At 39.9% G+C, this 24,180-nt stretch overlaps 2 long non-coding RNA genes across 6 annotated transcripts; one reads left to right on the top strand and one right to left on the bottom strand.

Annotated features, from left to right (window-relative positions):
* Window positions 1–6,097: 6,097 nt before the first annotated feature.
* On the bottom strand, window positions 6,098–8,883 carry LOC143131712 (uncharacterized). Its single transcript, XR_012988182.1, has 3 exons — window positions 8,774–8,883; window positions 7,846–7,941; window positions 6,098–7,433 (listed from the first exon to the last, which is right to left on the bottom strand). It is a non-coding gene; the product is annotated as an uncharacterized LOC143131712 (long non-coding RNA).
* Window positions 8,884–15,715: 6,832 nt separating this feature from the next.
* On the top strand, window positions 15,716–24,036 carry LOC143131202 (uncharacterized). Of its 5 annotated transcripts, none has more exons than XR_012988055.1 (9): window positions 15,716–15,854; window positions 17,093–17,165; window positions 17,681–17,746; window positions 21,538–21,588; window positions 22,950–23,039; window positions 23,137–23,229; window positions 23,358–23,443; window positions 23,564–23,706; window positions 23,875–24,036. It is a non-coding gene; the product is annotated as an uncharacterized LOC143131202 (long non-coding RNA). The 5 variants fall into 5 exon arrangements; XR_012988053.1 differs by lacking the exon at window positions 15,716–15,854 and adding an exon at window positions 15,861–16,529; XR_012988054.1 differs by lacking the exon at window positions 15,716–15,854 and adding an exon at window positions 15,861–16,529 and having other exon boundaries at window positions 23,570–23,706.
* Window positions 24,037–24,180: the final 144 nt, after the last annotated feature.

The following is a 24,180-nucleotide window of genomic DNA, read 5'->3' on the forward strand; positions in this document are numbered from 1 at the left end:
CCAAACAAAAATGCAGAAAGCAAGTTTTTTATTGTGCATCGTGCATCAAGTGGAATGTGGCCCCTCTTGGCATTAAAATAAAGACACCCTCCCCTCCCCCAATGAAATGCTAATGTACTGGTTCCAAGGGTTATCAGATCCACAAGACAAAGGATGTTACCTTGCTATACTGAATCCATGTGTCCTGAAATGTAAATATATTCGGTATCATTGTAATAGTCTCAGTACAAGGATTGTAATGATTTGATTGTGAGAATGTTTGGAACATTCTATAAGTGATATTTCTGGTATATAAGATATCTCTCCTCATGTTCTTCAGATAGGTGTGAAGTAGGTGTGTGTGTAGGTGTGTCTGATGCCAACTGGAGAACCAACCATGTGGGCATGTTTTGCCGCCAATTCTTCCTTTGTTTAACCCATACAAAAGTGACTACTTGCATTGTAAGACAAACGAGAAGGATGGAGAACTGAGGAAGAGAGGGAGAGGTTGATCCAACAGTGGCCTCTGTGCCATGGCCTACACAGACCATAGACCATTTTTTACCCTCTCTGCTTGTAACAGAATAAACCTGATTCCTGAGTGTTCCTGAAGTTTGCCAGTCTAAGTTAATATTAAGTAATTATTCACCACAGCAGGAAGCATGCATAAGGATGTAGATCCAGGAATGCACTAATATTTTGTTCGTAGTACCAGTTTGCAACAATTATTAGTTAACACTAAGTTGTAAATATTAAAAACTTGATATACCAAAAAACGTTGATGTAATCGCTGCCAGGACTTTTACGGGCTTTTCCCAAATCACGGAAGTAACGTCAACGCAGCAGTATAGTAGCAGATAGTAGCATCCATCAGGCAAGTGTTATTTAAATAAACTCCTGGTGTATTTACAAACTTTTCAATGCCTCGTTTTATGAGTAAAGAACATAGTTGTACTACCTTAGAAGTTTCGTACCATTCAGGGCATTATTAGTGGGGTAATTTACGAGATTAAAGTTGGTACCATTACGACTGCAGAAACTCATTCGTTTCTGACAGCGATACTCGACCAGGGTTCGACCAAGGGAAAACAGGTTCTGGGAGGGTGTTTGGCTCGGGGTCATGGTGCAAAGGACCCTAGGGTGAAATTACTCCGAACCATCGCTTTAACTTCTATCCAATATATTTGTATCTTCATTATCTTCATTTACATGTAGATAAATATCAGAGACAGACTGAAACAAACTAACTTCTGGAAAGGTAAAGTGAGGCCACATGTAGAGTAAGAGGGAACCTACATTAACCTATAGTTTAAGAAATTTGGGAATGTCACATTTAATTTTGCTTAAATACAATGATGGATAGGCACAATTTTCATGAACATGAGTCAGGTGTGTTGAAACATTTTTGGCACATGCAGTGCGCGAAGACGGATCCAGGATTGTGAGAGGTGCATTGTGGTTCGATTCTATTCTATTTCCAAATTCTTGATGTTGACCTTTTGAAAGTGTGCATTTGTTGTGAAAAGCCTGCAATACATGTCTTATCTGTGAGGTACAGCACGGAAACATGATATTGCAAAGATGACTTTGCAAAGAGGAGTCTTTTTGCCCAAGGCTCTCGGACAGCTACTGAAGATGTGCTCAAGGGTCTCTTTTCAGGCACAGTAAGACCAAGATGTTGACTCTGCCTTCACCCAGTAGAATAAAATAGATGGGCTTGGTAGGACGCCATACTGTAGACTGCCTGGATTAGGAGTTTTAGCCATTGGAGCTCAGCTTTCCAAAGCTCGGCCCAAGAGACGTTTGCACTCCACTGCTTGCTCGCATCTCGTCCAGACTCCCTGCGGCCTCATTCCAATCATCCTGCTGGCTCGCTTCTCTTCTAACCAGCTGTCCTTCCCCTGGGCTCTATTGTAGTGAGGTGTAGAGCTGCATCCCTGTCCAGCACTAGCACGAGACACTGCAGCCACCAGAGCCCTATGTACTATGGTATTTCAGCGCCTCCCTATAGTACATGTCACCCTGTACTCTTAATTCAGACTGTGGATGGGGAGCTCCAGCTTGTTGTTCTGCCCATACAAGCAGAGACTTTAAAATGAAGAGACACAGCACTCAAAGAATCATCCATAGAAATGTATGTGGTTAGTTAAAAATGCCAATATGGCCGTTGTCGACACATATCCCGCCCCTTCCTGTAATGTAAGTAACCAACCGCATTGTTGGAAATGGCATGATTGACGTAATATTCCAAAATTGTTGCCTTTGTTGTAGCATTGCACTTCCATTAATGTAGGTAGTGTTACAGTATTACTGTAACTCTTCCTCTAATTCCATCCTCTCCTCTCAGTTGTGATTAGTTAGCCCGCACAGACACAGCTGGAATAGTGAAGAAGAGGGATGCATGATGTTGTATGGTCAGTGGCGCAAAAAGTGGGTATGCGCTATATGCGGCGCATAGGGGCGCAGCTCCATGGGGGCGCCAAAGCGATGGTAAAAAAAAAAATATATATATATATATTTGGTATTTTCTATATGTAGCTACTGCTGTCCGTTTCTAAATCATTTAAACTTTTTCTCAATGTTCAATAACATTTTAGAGGACTAACAGGCTAGAGTAGGCGCCCTATCTCATAAGATTCCATTATAGAATTTTGACATAGAAGAGGGAGTGGGGGCGCCGTGAGTGCTGGGCGAGCAGATAGGCCTACGAGTAGTGAGTTGCCGTCTATGGAAAAAAGATGGATACAGCAAAAAAAAAGCTGTTGACGACTAAAAATAGAAAAAGAAAGAGGGAAAAGGAGATGGCATGTCAAGGGATTCAACAGCAGTTAAATAAGTGGACGATGAAAGGCAACAGGTAGGATTTAAAGTGATGACGTCTGTACTTGGAGGCTTGCAAATATGAATGTTAACAGACTAACTAGCGTTTGTTAAGCATAATGCCGATTGAAACATAGCCTATTCCATTCAGATAGCTAGGTGGCTACCATACTGCACTTTTAATGGCCAACTGCAAACAGAAATGTCATGCTAGCAGTAACTCATTACATTTTTCCATATCCTAAAAATGAAGGTTTCTTGTAATAACTCAATATTGTGTTGTCAATGTGGTGCAAACAAACAAGGCTATCAGCCTTATCCATTGTGAGCATTAGGGGTTTGCACGGCGTGTCATCAGATCTGGACGTCGCCATATTGGAGATACTCGCCTCATTAGAAAGCATTAGGCACTGAAGTAAATCCAAAAGATCGTCAAGGAAAATGGTTAATTATTGCCGTGTTTTAGGTCGTACCAATAGGTCAGACTGAGAAAAACATCTAGGGTGACCAGACGTCCCGAAAAATTCGGGACAGTCCCGATATCCAAGCAGTTTTCCCGAATCCCGAATCCTGCCCTAATTGTCCCGAAAATTATACTCAATCAGAATACTGAGTAGTTATTTTCTGATAAACATTAAAAACTGTCAGTAGAGAGTCTGAGTCGACTGCATGCAGCCCCCGACGGCAGCCAAGTGTCTGGATGCAGCCCGGCTACTTTGTTTCTTTTTGACGTTCTATAATTAGGCGCGAATATGCACTGATTTCGCGAAGCCGAGGGCATTGTGCAGGCAGCGCAGCAGGCAGAGCCAGCGTGTGTGCAAAAAAATACGTCGGAAGTTCGGCCTAATGTCCATTCTAATTCTAATGATCTAATGTCATTTTAACATAATCTACTTAATCTAACAATTATTTTGTATTCTTACTTAATGACCCATAATTTTGGCAAGACTTGTTATTAGCGTTAGGCTATTATCCTTATTCTGAAAGGTCTGATTTGCACTGTTACGCAGTCATTGTTTTTTTTTTTTTCCATTTGAATAAAAATGTGTTTTGGTACAGGTTTGAAAATTCGCTGTAAGCCTACCACCGCCCCCCCCCCGCCCCCCCCCCGCGAAAAACAAAAAAAGCGTCCCGAATTTCAGCCAATCTCATCTGGTCACCCTAAAAACATCTGGTATAGGTATCGACTTCCACAAGTTATTAAAAAACCAGGGAGAAAGGAGAATAATGACAGAAGTTATCAGAGGAAGGGGGGCGCTTGTGGTTGAACTTGGTACTTCGTCTCCCTCACCCAACTCATATGGATCTGCGCTGCCAATAAACCGTAATTTCTCGAAATATCGCGCCTTTTCTTGTGGTCCAAGTCCTGCCCTATATGCCTTTGCATCTTACACGCATTTTGATGAGCTTTTCTGTTGTTTAGACACGGCTACAATCACGTAAGATATCCAAAGTGCATAATACTCCATTGTACTTCATTCACTGAGTACCGCCAATATGGCCGCGCGTGCTGGGTTACCATAGTTAACGGCCAGAACATGACGTCTGTGCAAACCCCTAATTAGCTGGCAAAAGGACGTTATGAGAACAGTTTAGACTCTCTTAAAGTGGCAATGCACCGTTTATCAATACTTATCAAGTATAACATCAAGTTAAACATCAAATTGGCAGCATTTCTTTAAAAACATATTCAATAGACACTAATACACAGTAATAGTGTATAGTGTAAATTATTGGTCTTTTGTTTTGCTTTAGTTTGTGTTTTTTCTTTTTTTTGGGGGGGGGGGGGGGCGCCAATATTGTTGTTGCATACCCCTCAAAAATGGGTAGTTGCGCCCCTGTGTATGGTATTGGAAGTCAGGATTGGGAAAAAGGGATGTGGAGTTCATGGAGGTTAATAGTACTCATACTAAGGAGGGCGTTTGAAGAAAGTTCCTTAGTCAATCATCATGATATTTAACCATTAATTATCATTCATTGTCATATATTATAAATTATAGCCTGTATAAGGCCTACATATATAAAAAATATCAATGGAAGAAACACCGGTCACTGAAGTTTTAGTTTAACTTTTACTGTATATAGCAACTGTACAGTAGGGAGCACATACAGATGCCATGTATAGGTTATTCAACTGAAATATACACTTTCGTCTTGATATTCTAATGTAATCCAATCAGAATACAGAGAATTTATAGGCTATTCATCACAATGAGTCATTAATGAACGTTATCGATCAAATTCCACATGATCGACAAACTTCTTAAGTATAAATTACAGATAATTAATTTATCATACTCATACAGCAGTTCTTACACACAATATGTTTTAAAAACAATGATCAGCTTTTTATTGTTCGCCTTAATTAAAAATAAAAAGGGACTTTGGCACACCTCTTGTGGACCTGACGAAGGTCTATGGACAGAAACATAGCCATGAGCAGACCAAGCTGTCCATCCAATGACCGCCGGCCTGTCTCAATTCTTCATCAGCCAAATAGCCTAGTCAGTGTCTAACTCTCTAAATAAATATGCTTCACTTAGGCCTATCAGTACCATTCACTTAGGCAAATCATGTACCATAAGGCATAAACAAAGGTCAGGAAAGTATTTCCTAATCCGTTTAAACTCTAGATGTTCTGTACATTCTGAAAGGGTGCATGCATTGTGAAAGATCTGCAATGTCTTATCTGTGGGGTGCAGCACGGAAACATGATCAGCAAAGATCACTGCAAGAGGAAACTCTTCGATTGCTTAAAAACAATTTTGAAAATAGGGCCCATTTTACCAAAACATTTCACACAATTAAAACAACCCCACACCCTAATAGCACAGCATCGCACATCTTTAACACATTAAACACTGGTGTGATTCTGTTTGCATCAATTACACATTTTGGATATTGATAGGTTTATTATTTTTCAGAGATATTGTTAGAGTATTATAGTTTTGCCGATTGCTTGTACACTGTAAAAAAAATATCTGCCTAGTTTACTCAAAAAAGTAATGCAACCTATTACAAGGGCTTTTTTGAGTAAACACAACTAGAAATAAGGCAACTTATTGTAAATGTTTTTTTGAGTATACTCGAAGAGAGGGCAGAACTTACATAATCAATTTGAAATAAAAAAATCTTTCAACTATAAAAAGCTTTTTCTACCAACTATTGGGAGGACTTCAAAACACAAGTTTAAGTTACTAGTTGGTACAACTTAAGATAAAAAGTAAGGAAAACCCAGAGCAACAATGAATGCAAGTGATTTATTGCAGAAATCAGTGTAGAAGCACTGCACACACAAGTAGCCTCAAAATGATCTTTTACACAGCCTTATGCAGCATAGAATACACAGATATTTTTCAAAAATGTTTTGAAACTACAGGTTTTCACCTCTAATCAGTGAACTTTCATCTGCACACAATAAAAGAATATATCAGAAATGTTTTGAAACAATGGGGTTTCAACTATATTCAGTGATCTTTGAGCTGCATACAATCATAATAATAAAATAATAATAAAAAATAAAAAAATCACTTAATACACAATAGGTGCTGTAGTGTTAAGATCCTGAGTGCTATGGGCCTCATAATACGAACTGTAATGAGGGAACTCTGTGTAATGAGGATAAAACATGGGATAAATGGCTTTGAAAAGAAAATGCCATCGTTTTCAAAATTGAATAATAAAATGCACATTGTTGTACCTTTAGTCGCAAAGCAACAAAAATTTTATAAAAATGCATGGTAACATTTTACATGATGGGTAAGTACATATCACATTCATAGCAGCTGTGAAATTATCAAACTAAGTATTTATAATTTATTCATAAAACATGACTCAACATTCATTCACATCTAAGTTTAACACTGGGAAGTAAACTACATAGAGATGACCCGTGAACTTTGGACATTTTCCCTTGAGTGTGGGCAAAGCGGCAAAATATTATAATTACCTCAAGGTGTCAACAAATCAGGGTCAACAAATACTGGTCAGCTATATGTAGTTTACCTCTCAGTCTTAAACTCGGATAAGTGATTATGAATACTTCACAACCTGTATAGTAATAATATAAGCTATTCATAAAAATATTTAGATATGATATGATCAGATGACAAGCATAAATGGCAATAAATATCGCCATTCTTGACTGCCACATTTTTGAAGGGTTGGGTATGAATGTTGTCATGTCTTCTGAAACGGTCACTACAGCTACTATGAATATGTTATGTACTCACCCGTCAAGTAAAGTGTTACCAAATGCATAAAATTAAACTTAAAAGGTCTCACAGTCCTAACAATCAGTAAAACTTCCAATAATGTGCCATTACATCAATCAAACTATCGCAGATGTCCCTGCATTTTATTTCTGAAAGACAGGGTTCTCGCAGAACAGCTGGTAGCTCCTAGGTTGAGAAAAACCTTTTGGGGTATTGCATATTGATTGCATAAACAAGGCCCATCAAATACGCAAATGCAGATGGTACATCCTTAATATCCTGGAGAAAAACAGTCTCTTCCAAAATGATGGCTGTGTTGATTACCGTAGGAAGAGACTTGACTGCTGCAACGTCATCTTCTATCACTGTGAGGATCCCAATTTTCACACCTTTGGTGTAGTCTTCCTCAGCATCTGTATCCTGAGAGTGTGCAAACACAGAAGACACCACTGATTGAGTCAAACATAATTAAAACAAAAAAAGCTGTATAGATTAATCAATTTGTTAACACAATCAAAATACTTTAGAAAGTCATCATAAATACACTACTTGGCTTGTGTACTATGATATAGTGTGTATCCAACTGTTTTATAATAAATAAAAACACATTACAATACAAAGTGTCATTCAATATCATAGGACGAGGAAGACGGCAAAAGGGATGCCAAAGAGACGGACAGAAGACAGGGACAAGTTGGTAAAAGGACACAAGGAGATTGGAGATAGGAAAAAGGAGGAGAGGCAAGATAAAAGAGAGGGGCCAAAGAAGTAGAGGAAGAAACACAGGTGGTGAGATAAGACAACATGCACAAAGAATAAGATTGATTATTACCAGACATTTCTTGAAAAGACTTTTTGGGTCCTCCCTGAGGTAGAGGGGCAATCCTTCCAAGGCTATTCTTTTATGGTGTTCTGCAATCGCCATCACCTGGGCACACAGACAGAGATACAAAGATTATTTAATTCCCAAATTTTCATAATTCAGAATTAATCTGTAGTCCTTAAAGTGCATGCAACACATTACATGGGTTGAGGCAAGCTAAAGCTGGCAATCATGGAAATAACTTCATGTCATAGGATCAAACTATTGTTGTGAAAAGGTTGTGTCTATTTTCCTGCTCCCCTGATATAATGCTAAGGCTAATGTTAAATTTAAATTTAAATTCGTGGCGTAAAGTGTTTTTGCTCTGAGCAAAAGTAGCAAAGCAGCAGTGAAACTTGCCAGCATTGAGCAGAACGGAAAGCAAAGGGGCATACTGCTGGCAATGTGAAAACCCCTTTACAGGAGAAACATTTACATATCACTTTGTATTGTTATTAAGCAAAGTTTGGCTAACATTAAATGAAGTCATTGAAAACAGAAAAGTGATACCCTAAAAGGACTGGTCCAACGTTTATAAATAGTAGTCTTATTTAGATTGTAAAGAAGCAACTTTGCATGACAAGCTATGGCATTTCACATTTTCAGCTACAACACAAACTGTTCCCCAGCAATTTGGCTATGGACACAACTGGACAATAATAAGCTGAATTACGTGAAGCAAGGGAAACTTTCGTTGTTCAGAGGTGTACGCATAACTTTATAGTCAATATCATTGGCCAAAGTCTCACCAAAGATGTCGGTTTATGTTAGCTTCCATTAACATTAGCTCGCCAGCTGAGTAGACTAACGCTAGCTAGCCATTGCAATGTTCAACAAACTATACAAGACTTGAGTTTAAGGCGATAAAAAGACTGTGTAGATTGATTTTGTACTTTACCTAAGCTTTACTGCGATGTTCCTGGTCGCTGTAGAGAGAAATCACAAACTTTCTGGAGATCTTCCCCGCGCACGCAATCCACCGCATGGAGTAGTTCTTCTTGGCTTTGACTTGAGCTCCTTCTGGCTCAGTGGGGAATCCTTATTCTTTATAGATCAGTGGGGGAATCGCCGTAGTGATTCAAAGTACGCATGTGCCAACATGATGATTTTTTTTTCAGGTGACTTTACAGACACAGGCAATTAAATATTGAAGTTGAGTCAACTGAGTTACAAAAGTATGTGAGATGAAGTCACAAAACTTGATAAGATAAATTCATTATATGAGTTTAGTATATTTTTCTGGTCTTTCCAGTTCTGTGTACTCCTTTACATATTCTGGCTGAAAAAATGCAAGTTCTAATTTTTACAGTGTACACTTTTTGCTCAATGTGTGCACAATTTGGCTCAATGTGTCAAAACTACATGCAAGCCAAATAAGACATAGCACTTAGTTAAACAACTCACATCTATGACAAAATGAAAATCTGAAGTCAACACCTAACAATCCTTTTTCAAAATGTTGTTCTTGTAACAACACAAAAAATACATGAATTCCTCTCTCAAAAGTGTGTTTTTTTGTGTGTGTGTGCTGTAATATACTGTCACGACAGCAAAATATTTGGAATATTTGGTTTCAATATTGCTAACATGGTTACTGTGTATATTTCTCTCTGCAGATGACTTTCACTCTTGTTTGGAATTATTATCGCCCATGAAATACAGAAAAGCTTAAAAAGGTTTTGAGCAACATGATGTCTCAAAGAAATGTCATTATGACAAAGGTGTTTACAATGTGAGGCAAATGCTTGCTGTTGTTGAAAATACAGTAAGACACAGAGCTTTGAAAATGTGTGTAGCAGTTGTAAAAAACTGTAATTGTAAGGGATATAGAGTGGCAGGTCTATAGGTTCGCCTTAAATTGGGATCTGGCCATATATACTGAAGTAACTTCATCTATATCAGTGGTTCTCAAACTGTGGTACGGGTACCACTGGTGGTATGCGAACTCTAACTAGTGGTACTCAGGGAGTCTCCAAGGTGTCTTTTCATAAAGACTTGACAACGCAAAACAGTATGTACAATGTAAAATATGTAGTTGAATTGGCCTATACGCACCTGTATTTTAATGCTGGTCATAATGGTGGTACTTGGAGAGCCAATTGTTTTTGTGGGTGGTACTCATTGTGAAAAGTTTGAGAACCACTGATCTACATCAAACAATTATATCCTCACAGACTAAGAAATAGGGAAAGTGTCACCCTGACCCCACAATGTCACTGCATGCCTCTTCCATTGCTTGTAGAAGAGGTATGTATGTGGTTGGTGATCATCATATACTTTCCATTGTCATGCTGAAAACAATTCTCCAGTAGGTTTTAGAAATGAGGAGTAAAGAGGCAAGTACAATTATACGGGTAATATAAAACAGGGGTGTCCAAACTTTTTTATGAGGACCAGATTTTATAATGTGAAGATGCCCGTTGGCCAATAGTCCCTTCTGCCAATAAAAGTTACAAATGCACTGTTTGTTTTTTAAATGGCAATGTAACCAAATCTAAGCCACTCAGTCGTGACACATCTAAAAAAAAAACTAAAAAACAATTCTGCCTTTCTTTCACATTTGGAGTCAGATAACATATAATTAACTGTAGGACAACGTATGGAATACCTTGAACTTCCATGAAGTTGATAAAAAATCTTAACCTCATGTTCATTTTAAACATGAAACATATAACTCTTGCTCTTGTCTTTCACAAGATTATTCAAAAGTAATATTTTGAGTGACTGCAGATAAAAAACACAAAGTTATAGGCACACCTTATCCAATACAATAAGTGCCATAAGTCCAAGTGCATATTTATAATTGTGTGTTTGGCTTTTCATTGTATTTCTCAGTCGGTTTGGTGTATTTCTTGAATCATAATGCACATTTGCACAACGGTTTCTCAATTTCTCAAAACAATTAGTGCAAACTGCATCGCATAGTGGATAACCTGCAAAAGGAGTATCTTGCTCAAAATGTTTACTTTATGTCTCAAAAGCAAATACCAATGAAACAGTCAGTGTAATTAAAATGACAAGTCATGATGCCATTGATTATGTCAAGATAGTCAGACTGTTTTGTCTTATTGTCAATATGACAGATTACTCTAAGTATTTAAGGTACAATGTGTGTGCAAGGTAGCACTATTTTCTATTTCAAAACTACAAAGTTACACATTATTGTGTGTGGAGGGGGTTGATTGCAAGACAGTGGATACTGTTAGGAACAAAATTATCCATACCCCTGGCAAATATTGATTTAATGTTGTTTTTCTTTCGATCAATATGTTTGTTCTGACAATGTGGTAGAAACATAGAATCAAAAAAGAAGCATTTTCATCACACTTTATGAAAAATGGCCTTTCATACCCTTTTTAACTAATCAATGGAAACTTTATTTATCTTTATTTGCATGCAAAGCTATCAAAATGGTTCTTATAATACCTACCAAGCCTATCTTTACCTTTTTAGCAGCAATTCGGGTTTTGAGGCAGGAATGATTCTTTGCCATCACTCCTGTGGCCTTGTGCTCACTTTTTTGACGGATTGAGGTCTGGACTCTGGCTGGGCCACTCTAAAATGTTGATATTGTTCTCTGTTAACCAGAAAGTCCAGACCTTGTTTGGCTGTATGTTTTGGATCATTGTGTGGTTTAATGGTCGAATGCTGCCTATTAGGGCAGTTCTCTCGGCAGACTGCCTGATCTGTTCTTCCAGAATCTTAATGTAGCCCCTTGTTTTAGTGTTACAATTTACTTTGAGAAAGTCAGCATGTCCAGTGACGGACTGGACGGTCTGGCATTTGGGCAGATGCCAGAAGGGCCGCAGCCTCTCGTGGGCCGGCATGCTTGTCGGGTTTGCGCGGCCCCTTCATCGTAAGGCCGGTTCCACATTATCTCTCGGCCCATTATCAAGTATCAATAGTGTTAAATAGCTTCAAATCAGCCATTTAAATCTAACTCCCTCTTCCTCCTGATGCAATGGGAAACTTATCAGTATTTATACCAGATATGAGTCTCTATACTACAGTCATGGTGACCCTCAATATTTACATCAGTCTACATTCTTTTGTAGCCTTATTTAATCAAATGTTTAAAAAGTGCATTGTTTGAAATTGAAATACAATAAATATGCCTGTATCTTTTATTTTATTATTGGTTTACAAAAGTTATATGAAGCAATGACTTCTGGGAATTTCGAATGCATCTACTTCCTTCAGCACGGGGAATTGTATGCCAATCTAGCATGCCTTGATCCTCAGAATTTTCCCCTTATAAAAGCTAATAAACTGCCCCCAAATGCACTTCGAAACATAAGTGAATGTCTGCTTAAATTTAGTGAAGATGCTACGGTCAAAAATCTACAGTCGGAATTGACACACCTCGCTACGCACTGGGACAGCCTGAAAAAGTTTCCTCTAAACGAGTACACAGTCAGTGACCGGACTTTGATGATGCCGCGGAGATAGAGGAAGATACAGAAATAAACCTGGTGAGCAAGAAATGTGCTACCTGCAAGAATTGTGCAATCTGTTGCTATTTCCTTCTCCAGCAGTTAAACCTCTTTACCTGTGCCTACAACAATAGGTTAGCATATAAAACACTGTCATGTACTCAAGTGGCATGCAAACAGAGTTTTTCCACTTAAATTCATCAAGAATCACCTAAGGACACGATTGTCACAGGATAATTTGGAGGCCTTTATGCTGATGGTGACAGAGAAACAGGTCATAATGAACTTGGATGCTGATGACGTGATGGACAGTGTTGCGGAGAAGAGCAAGCTCCTTCGCACCTTGTGAACTGCATGACGTTAATTAAGACACGTTTGTGGAGCGGCTGCTCTGATGATCTATTCTAGGCTATTCTTTTTTCATTTTCATATTTCATATTGCATTCATTTTTTTTGGAGTTGTGCATGTTCTTGGTTCAGTCTTGGTTCAGTCTATGTATATTAAAGTTAGAGTTCATCACCAATGGGGCTACAAACGTGCGTGTTATTTCCGTGCATGTGAAGTTATATCTGTGTGTTGCGGGCCCTGTGTGGGCCGCAGGTTAGTGAAAATGCCAGGGCCGCTTTTTAATCCCAGTCCGTCACTGAGCAGGTCCCTCTGGGTGAAGAGGAGAAGAAGAAAGACAAGAGGAGGTGAAGGACGAGGCCTAAGAGATCCCATGGTGCTGTAAGACAACATCGCCTGTGATGTGGATGAAATTATCAGGCCAGACATAGAGAGAAGTACGGAGCCCCTAAGGGGATATGAGCAAAATAAAATCTAAAGTTTAGTTTCATGTGCTCACATGAAACTTTCATGTGCTCACGTGAAACTTTCATGTACGCACGCGAAAGTTTCACGTGCACACATGAAAGTTTCAGGTGAGCACATGAAAGTTTCGCGTGAGCACATGAAACTAAACTTTCAATTTTTTTTTGCTCATGTCCCCTTAGGGGCTCCGTACAGAAGGTATTTTCTCTGCAATGAGAAAAAAACTGTAACTGAATTGATGTGACGTTGTCAAGGGGAGGGGAGAAGTTGAGTGGACGTCCCCTCTGATGCTGGCTACTTAAGTGCATCAGCGCACCAACCATCTCAGAGCCTATTTCTTCAGCATACTGAGCACTAGGTATCTGGGTAAGATTTTTCTCTTTATAACTAAAAGCTAACAAAAAGACAAACAAATATATGTTGTTGAAGGTCCTAAGTGATGTTTAACAAACAAATTCTACAATAATGCAGTCTTGATATATTTACTTTTTCTTATAAATACATTGAGAATGTTTTAAATTATTTTGATTAAAGGATTTGGTCTTATGAAATATTATTTATTTTTTTATTCCAGAAAAATTTACCATTTTGAAGACCCAGGAGTTTCGGAGAAGATCCGAAAATAACAAGGAGTACATGCCAACAGGTAGGCCCACAGTATATTTCTATTTCTTTTATTAGATCAAATGAAACAATACATATTCACCAAACACAACTTTCCATCTTTTCTTTCCTAGGATGGTGAGGCTGACAGCAGTGCTCGCCCTCACCGTGCTAAGTCTCTGTATGGGACCAGTCTCAACCATCAGAAGACTTAATCACATGTTAGATCTGACGAGCAGCTCATTTCAGAAGTTCCCCCACAATGGTCTCATGTTACTCTACTGGTTCACTGCACATACAGATTTTACCAGTGAAGATGCCATTGTGCCTAAAGATTTGAATCCCAGTATGGGCGACTATGGATGCACAATGTATGGCAACAGAGAGGGGCTTTTCCCAATGATATCACATTACACTAAAGATGAGTCATACTATATCATTGGGAATCTCAAAAATGCGGCAGCTAAATTTCCCACTTATGTTAACCAAGATTACTACAATGCTTACTGTAATTTGAAAGATAGTCAGTACAGCACCACCCAAGACAACACCAACAAGAACCAAGACCGAATCATATTCCGGCTGAAAGCTCTCTCTAGTGGTTTCCATATAAAAGAGGTCTACATCACGCAGACCACCGCCACAGGTCTCCGTTTGAGTCACACCCATACCTATGAGGTCACAATGCAACTTCTGAGGGAGATCACAGATATCATGCAGCACAAAGCAGCCATTCTCTGTCCATCTCTGAAGTTGAAGGAAGAGCAAGCTCACAGTATGTTTGAAGACCCGAACCTCGCGTGGTTCCTCACCCTTGCCGATTACGATGTCTCCTACCGAGAGCTTTGTCTCAGCAGCTCCCACTGCTCTGACTACACCCAAGGAGTCAGGGGGTGCACAAACAGCCTGCACTGCATACCGGGCAATAAGTATGGCGAAGTTTGTGACTGGGCCCCGACGAGCCTGAAGGTGGGCACCACAGATGATGGCCACGCTGTACTGAACTGGGCTAACATACCACACACCAGAGTTGAAGAGGAGGGCTTGGTGGTGGCACTGTTTGAAAACGACCACAGCTCAGACGCCCTTGCCGAAAAAGCTGTCGACGGCCTCACCTCGGGCTCTTTCCCCACTGAAATAAGTCTGGACGCGGGGCTTCAGGTGAGGCTCCTACTGAAGCCAAATAAAACTCTCTGGAGAGGCCCAGAGCTTGATGATGCCAACGGCAAGAATCCATTGATTTTAAACTCTTATGCCAGTGTGCAGCTTTTCGCAAGAAACAGAACAGCCGGTGTACGATTCTATGTCAAAAAGTCATACGACTGGAAGGTGAATTTTTTAAATTGGTATATAGGTTATTATTTGAATACAGGGTCTTCATATTCGGCTTGGGTGTATATACAGAATATTGTCCAAAAAGTTTATCAGTTTGCAGAATTTGATGTTTATGAGTACGTTTATGACGAACACAAAATAAGATCCTCGGCCTGCCTTAAGGTTATTAACCAGCAAGGTTCTAAAGTAGCCACAACCAAGCCTTGGGATGAATAGATGAATCTGCAGGCCAGAGGTAAAGCCAACGCAAGGGATACCATTGTCTTTCACCCTTGTTCTTCTTCAGCTTTTATTATTACACCTTATTTTCTCTATATGCCGGTAGTAAGCTTTTTTCTTCTTATCTCTGTTTTGAATGGCAATCAAGTGAATGTTATACACAAAATGTAATTGTTTCTGCAGGTTAATGTAACCAACAATCAATAAATGCAAGTGAAATGTTAATTAATGTGTCAATAATTGTTTCCAACATATATCTACAAGAAATCCAACGAGTATTTGGGTCATTCCAATAAGACTATTTGGTCATACCACATGAAATGAGCCAATTTTGGAAAACCTTCCCACTGGACCTGCTCACATTTTCTTTATTCACTGATATTTTGTGCCTCTACATCTCAATTTAAGGAAGGTCTGCAAAGTTATGCCTCCCCAACCCGATCACACTCGCCATGCGTATGATTCCGGACGCAAACCTGTGCACGCCAATGCGTACAGTAATGTACGCAATTGTCAATAATTCGCACATGCGCGATAGCCTGAAATAGGCTTCCTCGAGCTTGCAATGGTTTTCACAGGTAGGCTACAGTAGGCTAGCTTAAATCCGTTCATTTGCTCGTGTTTGCTATTGTTTCTGTTTCAAAATGTGTGTTTAAACTGCTACCCTATTTTAGTTGGATAACATGACCTATCACGCACATCTGTAGGATATTTAATATTTATTGGCGATAGTGTTTTGTTTTTTTAATTGGTATAAGCGAGCGTGCCTTTAATAGGCTACGAGCGAGCCTAATTTTAATAATAATAGCCTGGTAAAGCTGTAATATTTTAATTTGAGCCTTGTTAAACATCCGCGATATATTTAGTAGTTTGTTTGAGATTTGTGGACTGTTTGGAAGGTGACTGCTATAAAGTTCTCGGACATACTTTTTTAAAAAAGTGGCGAAAGTCCAGTTCAAATCGGAGAAATTTTCCATCACGTCCTATATTGATGTCATTAGTTTGCGACATAATTGTTCACTCCTCGGCTGCCGCAGCCCAGATGGATGCATAGGGATGGATGTTGTGGTCAGCCTTGGTAAATTGGTACAAAAGTATGTCTTTTTTCGTGGTCAGTTAAACTCCTGTTCTGCCTTGTTCGCTTCCAAGTTTTGCAAGTATAAGAAAACAAGGATCACGTCAATAGGCCTAGGTTTTAAGACAACAGCTGGCAGCAGTCTGCCTGCCCCGTGTCTTACCATGCCGCCGGTGATGTAAGTAAGCAATGTCCCGTTTAATGTCAATATAACTTACTGTTCACCTTGATAGTTGGCTATTGGGTAATGTTTCCATTTTCTTTTCTAGTGTACTTTGATAAGAAAACGAAACATTTTCAATGATGGAATGGATCATTCTATACACATCGATGTTACATGCACGCAATGAAAAAGCTAATAAGCTAGCGCTGGCAATGGCAATAGGCAAACTTCATCAAAATGGACAGTTCAAAACAAACGTTGAATCTTATCATTCTCTGTTGCAGTACCTTAGAAGAGATGGATATTATAACAATATTGCAGTATTACTACAATATTTCTTCAAATAAATCAACTGGCCGATACAATACTGCACTGAGGTAGCCATCTAGTCATGAGTTTGTGGTTATAGCTGTTGAGATGCCCAGCTGTTATGGGGAAACAAAAATAACATGGCACCAAAGAATTGTCTTGTTTACAGGGCAATCCATGTATTAGTGAACACATGATGATTTCCTGTGGCCCAGTGGTCAGATAAATAAATGAATGAATTATTGAAAAAAATATTCTTCCCCTTTCAGAAAGAAGCTGTTCTGATGTGTTTTCCTTTCCACCCCAAATCCCTATCCCACATAATTTGACCAGTGGTCCTTGGTATGTCCATCTTGCATTTGCATTGAACACATTCATATTTTTTATTTTCTTTCTCTCAAAATGTATTGCTCGGCATTCTTCGGACATTCGACTCTGGCAGTGATTGTAAGTTGGAAGAGGTTAGCAATGTAAGGAAGGGTATAGTACATATGATTTAATCTGGAGTGTTCAGTAGTATATATTATTTTAACCTGAGTGTCCAGTGTTCAGAAATCAGTCTTAGAATTAATATATAAGACTACTATAGAAATACTATAGCGTCTAGAATATTATAGAGGTATTACAACATCACAGAATTATGTTATGTTCCGCTTGTGTTGTCCTGCTGTGGCTGTCTGTTGTTGTTGTTGTTGTTGTTGTTCTGTGGTGTATGTGTTGTTGTGTGTGCAATTGTTGTGTGTATTTTTGGTGGGCTGATGGTTGTTGTTGACTGTTTTTGAAAAAAGAACACTAACTGTAGGCATAATTGCTCTTGGATGGGGATTTAAAGCAAGGTTCCTATTGATCTCTTTCAGATAATGTGGCCTCTTCATTTTCAACTGGGAAGGACCTGCATGGACTTGAGAATACAGAGCCAATCGGTATGTACAGTATTAGACACACACACACACTCACTCACTCACTCACTCACTCACACACACGCACTCTCTCAGAGGAATCAACGCTGTTACACCTATCCTGTAGATGTCAATTAATATGAATTAAGACATGTCACACCTTCCTATTTACTATGGTACATCATATTCAGAAAATACATAGTTTTCATGGCTGCAACTGCTTTGCCTTTGTGTTGGAGCTCAAAACATCAAATGCCCCATTCATTCGCCAATATACAAAATAGAAAAATAATTTTTTTGCAGACACAATGCTTTGCGTTACAGCTAGAGGGATGAAACTTTGCACACTCCATGTGGGTCATGTGCAGAAGGTCTGACTAGAATTTCAGTTCGTAGCTCCATGCTACCACCCAAAACTCCACCTCTGAAGTGGGAGTGGTCAACTTTTTTAAAGTTTTTCCTTCACAGTTTTTTTTGTTAGTGTCTCAGAGATCCCACCTTTGGAGCAGTTGTCAGGGGCCTCAAGGCGGTGCCGTTCGTCTTGGTCCCATCCCTCTAGCACCTAGCGTTACCGCGCCAGAAGAGAGAAACCTTGTACGTTTCGAACAGTTTATCTCCTTCCGGGAATAATCCACCGACTCCAAACTGAGCCTGGCTTGTTTGTGATGTCCCGTTGTTCAACATATTCTGATTTCATACTTATCAGACCAACAAAAGTGAGTTTTTTTGGCTAAAAATGTAAAAATGGCTAAACGTTAGCAATTCCACTGCTTTGTTATTTTGCATAGCAACCACCATATGTACCCTAGCAACACCGAAGCAACCACCTTAATTACCCTAGCAACACCCTAGCAACCATCTTAATTACCATAGGAACCGCTTGAATAATGTCAAGCTAGCAACCACTATAGCAACCAAGATGCTTACCCTAACAACCACCATAGCAACCATGTTATTTTGCATAGCAACCACCATATCTACCCTAGCAACACCATAGCAACCATTCAAATTACCCTAGCAACAACCTAGCAACCACCATAATATGACCATAGTAACCACCATAGCAATGCCATTACTGACCTGACCAACATATGTGTGTTTTTTGGCTAAAAATTGAAAAATGGCTTAATGTTAAATAGTCAAAAAATATTTTTTTGCAGACACAATGCTTTGCGTTACAGCTAGAGGGATGAAACTTTGCACACTCCATGCGGGTCATGTGCAGAAGGTCTGACTTGAATTTCAGCCTCGTAGCTCCATGCTACCACCCAAAACACCTCTGAAATGGGAGTGGTCAACTTTTTTTATGTTTTTCCTTCACAGTTTTTTTTGTGGGTGTCTCAGAGATCCCACCTTTGGAGCAGTTGTCAGGGGCCTCAAGGCTGTGCTGTGCCTCTTGGTCCCATCCCTCTAGCACCTAGCGTTACCGTGCCAGAAGAGGTAAACCTTGTACGTTTCGAACCGTTTATCTCCTAACGGGAATAATCCACCGACTCCAAACTGAGCCTGGCTTGTTTGTGATGTCCCGTTGTTCAACATATTCTGATTTCATACTTATCGGACCAACATAAGTGAGTTTTTTTTTGGCTAAAAATGTAAAAATGGCTAAACGTTAGCAATTCCACTTCTTTGTTATTTTGCATAGCAACCACCATATGTACCCTAGCAACACCCAAGCAACCACCTTAATTACCCTAGCAACACCCTAGCAACCATCTTAATTACCCTAGCAACCACTTGAATAATGTCAAGCTAGCAACCACCATAGCAACCAACATGCTTACCCTAACAACCACCATAGCAACCATGTTATTTTGCATAGCAACCACCATATCTACCCTAGCAACACCATAGCAACCATTCAAATTACCCTAGCAACAACCTAGCAACCACCATAATATGACCATAGTAACCACCATAGCAATGCCATTACTGACCTGACCAACATATGTGTGTTTTTTGGCTAAAAATTGAAAAATGGCTTCATGTTAAAGGAACACGCCACCCAAAATCAGTAGTAATATATGTTCTTACCTTAACTTTCACGAGTTGAGTCATACCTCTCCCGCGCCGGTAAGTGCACTCAAACGCTCTGTCGCGCGGCGCGAATGTGTTAGCATGTTGCTATGCTAGCGGGCTCTGCCGTGGCCGTAGAGAGAGGAACATAGCAGTAATCAAACACCTCCACATTATTAATATTATTAACACCTAATTGTAGATCCTATCCACCACAGAGTTTAGAATCCATGCTGGATCGACCCTCAGCCTCTCCCTCTCCTCTGAGCGAGAGAGAGGCACACACACTAGAGATGCGCTGATGGGCTATTATTTCAACCATAACTGCATTGCAAAACTTATCATCCATCAGCACCAAAGTTTGTTGCATTAGATCAGTCTTTCTAGAACAGGCAAGGGCTTTCTAGCCTCACGTCAGCAGCGCTGCATCACCCATATAGGCTAGCCTACATTAAAACAACGGATGGTGGGCGGGTGCGGTTTTGAAAATTGGTCAACAAACTTTGGTGCTGATGGATGGCTGATGGATGATAAGTTTTGCTATGCAGTTATGGTTGAAATAATAGCCCATCAGCGCATCTCTAGTGTGTGTGCCTCTCTCTCGCTCAGAGGGGAGGGAGAGGCTGAGGGTCGATCCAGCATGGATTCTAAACTCTGTGGTGGATAGGATCTACAATTAGGTGTTAATAATATTACCACGCTAGGTCGAAGTACTCCCAAGTGCTATTGCGCCACACATTGTAGTTCTCCTGTTTATTCGCTTGGAAAATCGCCACGTTTCATGTTGTGACGTACACATTTTTATCAACTACTCGTGCAACTGTATTTAAGTAGGGAAAATGTGGAGGTGTTTGATTACTGCTATGTTCCTCTCTCTACGGCCACGGCAGAGCCCGCTAGCATAGCAACATGCTAACACATTCGTGCCGCGCGACAGAGCGTTTGAGTGCACCTACCGGCGCGGGAGAGGTATGACTCAACTCGTGAAAGTTAAGGTAAGAACATATATTACTACTGATTTTGGGTGGCGTGTTCCTTTAAATAGTCAAAAAATAATTTTTTGCAGACACAATGCTTTGCGTTACAGCTAGAGGGATGAAACTTTGCACACTCCATGCGGGTCATGTGCAGAAGGTCTGACTTGAATTTCAGCCTCGTAGCTCCATGCTACCACCCAAAACTCCACCTCTGAAATGGGAGTGGTCAACTTTTTTTATGTTTTTCCTTCACAGTTTTTTTTGTGGGTGTCTCAGAGATCCCACCTTTGGAGCAGTTGTCAGGGGCCTCAAGGCGGTGCCGTGCCTCTTGGTCCCATCCCTCTACCACCTAGCGTTACCGTGCCAGAAGAGGTAAATCGTGTACGTTTCGAACCGTTTATCTCCTTCCGGGAATAATCCACCGACTCCAAACTGAGCCTGGCTTGTTTGTGATGTCCCGTTGTTCAACATATTCTGATTTCATACTTATCGGATCAACATAAGTGAGTTTTTTGGCTAAAAATGTAAAAATGGCTAAACGTTAGCAATTCCACTGCTTTGTTATTTGGTATTGCAACCACCATATGTACCCTAGCAACACCCAAGCAACCACCTTAATTACCCTAGCAACATCCTAGCAACCATCTTAATTACCCTAGCAACCACTTGAATAATGTCAAGCTAGCAACCACCATATCAACCAACATGCCTACCCTAACAACCACCATAGCAACCATGTTATTTTGCATAGCAACCACCATATCTACCCTAGCAACACCACCAGCATATATTTTCTAACAGTTTTACCTTTACATCCTGCAGAAGTTCAAGAGGGATCTCTCGTATGCAGTGCTGCTCCTTTGCCTCATCAAGGTGAGACATGTCTAACCTACAGTATATTCCACCCTTATGTTTGCTTAATCTCATTCTGGCATATGGTTTTATTAAGCACTAAAAACTACCTGCACTCGTCACGTCACTCTGAACAGTGATCTCATCCTGGCATATGGTTTTATTAATCACACAGAAGGGAGGAATATAACTTATTATAGCTTAAATCACATCTCCACACTACAGGCGTTCAAAAAATATATAATTTAGGCTATCTACGGTAGGTACGGTTATGGTAGGTATGGTTATGGATATGGTTTGCATGGCTGAAACTGCTTTGCCTTTGAGTTGGAGCTCAAAACGTATCATATGTGTACCTCGTTCGCCAATATGCAAAATAGAGCCATGTATAGATTTATGTCCTCCAAAGTTTGCAGGAAAGTGGGACATGTCCTATTGTATGTTAAATCACACCTACAACTGATCGATCGTATGATATGCAAAAGTCTGCAGGAAAGTAGGTCAGGCTTTCAGAATATATACAGTGGGACATGTCTCAATTCATGTTAAATGTTAAATCATTTTCTTCATAATTAAAGGTTTGAAGGGACAGAGGACGGTGGTGCAAAAGAGAAGGAGGGCCAGCCGGGCCTCGTGGAGTTCAATCACTGGCAGGGTATTTTTTAGCCTGACAGTGTAGCTGTAATGTTAAAGTTGGTGACTTTGGAGAGCTAGACGGTAAAGATGTGCACCCGCTAATATTGGGTACAGTGAAGAAAGAAAGGGAGGGAGGCTGCTTTTAAAAGAGAGGTAAAGTATAATTTTTTTACGGGTGCGAAATCACGATAAATGACCGGCAAAACCCTACTGCTGAACAAACTAGCCATGAAGATGAACAATTTTTCAGCATGTTCTAGTTGGAATATAGTAGGCTAGAAGCTAATGTAATAGTGTTATTTGATGCGATATCCCGTGATATTTTAGAGGAGGCTGCGCTTCCCCTGTAGTCTTAGAGCAATCGCCTCTAGATTAGATCTATCGAAGATGACATTCAATGGAAGAACAATTATTTTAGTATGGTCACAATCTGGCCCTGAGTTTTGATACAAATTATATTGACATGGCAACACAAACCTAATTGATAATGGATTTTAAGGGGGGGGGGGTTAACCCTAGATTACGGTTCATTTAGGGCCAAAGTATCTTGAGGCCTTTTGGACCAATGACAGGAAGGCTGAGCTGCTGAACATATATACTCTATATATACACTAATAGGGGTGTGTCAAGTGGTATGTATAAATGAAAGTGGTGTTAAGGTTTGTTTTTGTGTCAATCCTTTCTTGAAGTTCAGAAAAGGAACCTTAACATTTGTTTTTAATGACACTGAGCGTACTGTCTTACAGATGCTTTGGGGGGTGAGAGGCCGTACGTTGACCCTGATATCAGTGGCACACATTGCCGGATGGCAATTGGCCGTCTGATAAAAGAACATGGTATGACTGGCATTCTATGTTTTCAATTTCCTTATTTAAAGATCAAAATGATGCAGACTACTGAATCTGATTACACTTTAACACCCTTCTATCTCAGCACTGAGTCAGGGTTTGTCTCGGCCTGAATATCTGCCACAACACAGGCCGCCTTGGTGGCCTGAGGAGTTGCCCTTTGCCTCAGCCAGTGACGGTACGTTAATATTGAATAACCAGCTATTACTGTTTCGACTGCATGCACACAGCTGTTGCAACATGATTTGACTTTAACTTTGTTTCTCACTATGGTCATTTTGATACACTTTGATGCATTTTTTAAAGGAAAAGGTGAAGGGCGTAAAGCTTTCACTGCTGAAAAGCTGAGGCAGGTGGTACACTCATACAATATATTGTATTACAATCTCCAGGTATATATACAATTGTATGAACCTGTCTAAAACCTTTTGCATACCAGTGTGTTTTACAGACTAAAACAGATTTGTACATACATATCTAACAATAATGCGCTTTTCCTTTAATCTGTTGAGCTGCAGCAATCTGTTGAGGCACCACCATCACCCCCATCACCAGCACCAGCAACGACCCCCCACCCACCCCCATGATGCAAGGGCGCTGGGCACCAGCAGCAGCATCACCACTTCCAGCCTTTAATGCAGATTTCAATCTCCAGGTATATATGTACAATTGTATCAAGCTGTCTAAATTGCTGTAGTTTTGCTTCATTCCTTAAAAACACAGAAAATACTTAAAAAGAGAAGGATGAATGATTTCAAGTGCAACCATTGTGTTTAAAGACATTTGTACATACATATCTAACAACGATGCGCTTTTCCCTTAGTCAGAGAATGTGCAGCAGTTTGTTGAGGCACCACCAGCAACAGTAGCAGTACCAGCTGCAGCTGCAGCTGTGTCAGTGGCAGGAGCAGCACCAACAGCAGCACAAACACCATCAGCACCACAAACACCCAATGCAATAACAATAAAGGCATTCATTCATTTACTCATTAGTCATTTTAGTTTGTATTACTACAGTCATTATTATTGTTGTAATCTCACATGTACTATGGCTACCATAATTAAAATTAGATAGATACATAGATAATGTGTCTTAATAGGCCTACAGTGAAAATACATTATATGTAGC

This window comes from Alosa pseudoharengus, unplaced genomic scaffold, assembly GCF_046254945.1.
Source record: "Alosa pseudoharengus isolate Yale_2024_CS ecotype anadromous, Long Island Sound unplaced genomic scaffold, YU_APseudo_1.1 YU_APseudo_1.1_scf_18, whole genome shotgun sequence".
NCBI classification, from domain to species: Eukaryota; Metazoa; Chordata; class Actinopteri; order Clupeiformes; family Clupeidae; genus Alosa; species Alosa pseudoharengus.